Source organism: Oncorhynchus gorbuscha, linkage group LG03 (assembly GCF_021184085.1).
Source record: "Oncorhynchus gorbuscha isolate QuinsamMale2020 ecotype Even-year linkage group LG03, OgorEven_v1.0, whole genome shotgun sequence".
In the NCBI taxonomy this organism is placed as follows: Eukaryota; Metazoa; Chordata; class Actinopteri; order Salmoniformes; family Salmonidae; genus Oncorhynchus; species Oncorhynchus gorbuscha.
The window spans coordinates 49465272-49469038 of NC_060175.1; positions in this window are offsets into that span (position 1 = coordinate 49465272).

Genomic DNA, 3767 nt, shown 5'->3' on the forward strand with positions numbered 1-3767 from the left:
CTATTACATAACCTTCTTTGTTGGGGGAAAAAGACAACCCCTATTTGGCATTCTATCAGAGATGGCAATGGAGGCGGCTTGTCCAAACATTGTCTTGTAAGTTAGCAAGCTGCTGGCCTGTGAACTGAAACGTAATAAAACATCTTGGCTGGGGTACAAATGAGCACTTAGTCCAATGCCACTCAGCCTGAGTCACTTAAACAATTAGTGGTTGTGATTGCTAATTAGGAGCGATGATTGAGGCATCTGATTGGAGTAATTGGACCCTCCTGGGGGGTATGTATGGCGTGGTTTAAGTTAAACCACGATGGGCTGAACATCAGGTCTTAAGAACTCAACGAAGATTATAAAAGAGTGACAGTGACTGTCCACAAATTGGGATTGATATACCATATACCAACAGAATTGACTTACAGTGATGCCTTATAGCCACGGCTTGTCCAACAGATTGTGTAGCTCATTCCTGGAGGCTTCTACCTTCTCGTGGTCTGTGGCGTCCACCATATAATTGGAGAAACAAGACAATGCTCAGACGCAGCTTTTTTTATAAATACTAAATCTAGATCCAACTGGACACAAACAATGTACAGAACTATGCAAATCATTAAAGAAGAAAAGGCATTCAATACAATTGCATTTTCTCGATGATCATCAAAGTCATAGGGAATGTATCCTAAAAATAAAACAATATCTCCTGAACCCAGTGTGATTGCTCAAGTAGGTCATGAGGAGATTTAGGGAAGGCTCCTTGAAGTGATATAGTACACTTGCTCATTCACCCTCAATGGCACAATCCATGTCTCAAATGTCTAGAGGCGTAAAAATCCTTCTTCAGCCTGTCTCCTCACGTTCATCTATAGTAACTGAAGTGGATTTAACATGTTACATCAATAAGGGATCAGCGTTTCCAACTGGAATCACCTGGTCAGCCTATGTCATGGAAAGAGTAGGTGTTCTTAATGTTTTGTAGACTCCCTGTACTCATATTTAAAACTAAATCATAGTGCTCATGAGTGAGGTTGTCACTGAGGATATAGTTGAAGAAATCGGATGATCATGGTACACACTTAAGGTCGACGGTACCAAGGATCCTACTGGATGCGAAAAATATATCCATTGTCACTTGTTACGTGGATGAAAACAGTAACGTGCACCAATGGCAACTAGAAAATACTGTGATCACTTACAAACCTTGTATTTACCGAGTGAACAAAGTTTTGGCCTTGGCACAGAAAATATACTTCGTCAATGTTATGATGGCACTGGTGTCATGTCAGGTAAAAAGGGGGGCATGCAGAAAATATTGCAGGACAAAGTAAACAGAGAAGTGCCATTTGTTATTCTTTAATGTCTGTGACTACCTACAAGTTCTTAAAGAAACCAACAGTGGCTACACTGTACACTGAAGAAACCTTCAAAAGGCTACTGGATCAAGGGTGGACCAGGCACCTGGCTACTGTGCCAGTGGTGGTTAAAAGTTATGACAGCATTGGCAAGTTCCTCTCTGGCATCGAATGCACACGTTCCTACAACACAGAAGTGAGACTAGAGGCTACATAGCTGCTGAAGGTCACCATGGTGCACAGTCTTCTCCATCTCCAAACAAATGACTCCAGGCAAAAATAGGCAACAGAAGGCCAGCAGGACGGAAGAGAAGAGACAAGAGTGTAAAAAACTGTTCTTCAGGATGTTGGATGCTGTCATTGGTGAAATGTCAGAACGATTCAGAGAATGCAACACCCAACAAGTGGAGACCCTTTGTGCGTTGACCCAGACAGCCTTGGCTTTCTAAATGGAAAAATGGTGAAACCACTGCTGGGTCTAAGCAAAACAGATTTGGTGGAAGCTGAGTTTAGTGTCGCTCATCAATGTTTGCAGACTGAAATCTCTCGCTCTGACTCCAATGAGGACATATTGACCCCACTTGATATCCTGTAACGATTCTCTGTGCATCTCTCCTCTCTGCCAAAACGTAGTTACTGCATTGAAATATGGACTGACCTTTGGGGCATCCACAGCCACATGCAAGAACTCATTTTCCTCTTTGACAAACGTGTTCAGTCAGCACAGAAGAAGCATGCTACACCCGAACAATGCTCAACTAATCCAACTGGCATTTGAGGGGGAGCTTCACATAAGATTTGGGGGAGAATGGAATGATCGATTTACTCTGGAAATTCCACAGAACATCAAGGAAGCTGCAACGGTAAGATTGAAACAATCTAGCTGGTTGTTTTTTGTTATTATCTTGCTTTACTGTGTAGTGGTTCTGTCCATGTTGCTGATAGAGGGCAGCAGAGATTTTGTGCCATTGAACCTGTCACTTCTTGGTCAAAAGCATTTGAACTTTTATGTTTATGTTATATGTAGACTTAAATATAATTTCAATGCAAGAACCCAAAGAACGCCCCTAGGTACAATATAGCTACATATCAGTATGATTCATCATAACCATAATAGAATGTATCTATTTATTTCTTGGTTGCCTCCTGGGAACTGTACATATTGGAAACATGTTTATGGTAGGCTGGCATTGCTTAATTGATTGTGTGAGTCGAATTTCATTCACAGAAATGTCATGTATTGTATAGGCGTATTTGCTTGGCAAGACAACTGTGGTTGGCCACATCTCACTGTATTATGCTGTAGGCCATGTTTTGGGTATTTGGGCCTTCGTTCCCCTTTTACTTACTGCGTTAGTTTACTGTTAATGTAACAAGCCTAAACATAGAGTGCACAAAAATATAAACGCAACACGCAACCATTTCAAAGATTTTACAGAGTACCAGTTCATATAAGGAAATCAGTCAATTTAATAAATAATAACAATTTAATAAACTCATTAGGCCCTAATCTATGGATTTCACATGACTGGGAACACAGACATGAATCTGTTGGTCACAGACAACTTCAAAAAAGGTATGGGCGTAGATAAGAAAACCAGTCTATAAAAACTATTGGTCGCAAATCCAGAGAAATTATGGACAATGTAAAAAAGTTTGTCACTGAATCCTGAGAAGTTACATACCATGTAAAAAGAACTGCTGGTCACTAAATCCGGCTAGAAAGATTATGTAAAAATGGTTGGCTGGTATGCTCTCACACATCTGAGCGGTGGGCAGTGAATGCCCTCACCCGCTGTATACTTCTAACTGATTGGTTTGGTTCTCTATAGTGCTGTCTGGTTAGAACATGATGTTGAGGCCCACCACTGTACTCTTAATTGTCACCACCACACACACACACACACACACACACACACACACACACACACACACACACACACACACACACACACACACACACACACACACACACACACACACACACACACACACACACACACACACACACACACACACACACACACAGACACAGCTGTTTCCATTTGAAGCTGTTTATATGATTGTGGTAATCCAAATGACTTGGAATTTTACTGATGTGATTCTATAAGACAAAGATATGCACACATGTAAAACAGTATTAGTTATAACTATACAATATAGACAGTACCAGTCAAAGGTTGGGACACACCCTACTCACTTATTTTCTTTTTACCATTTTCTACATTGTAGTATAATAGTGAAGACATCAAAACTATGAAATAACACATATAGAATAATTTAGTAAGGAAAGAAATGTTAACCATAAAAAATCGATTTTATATTTCAGATTTTTCGAAGTAGCCACCCTTTGCCTTGATGACAGCTTTGCACACGCTTGGCATTCTCTCAACCAGCTTCACCTGGAATGCTTTTCCAACAGTC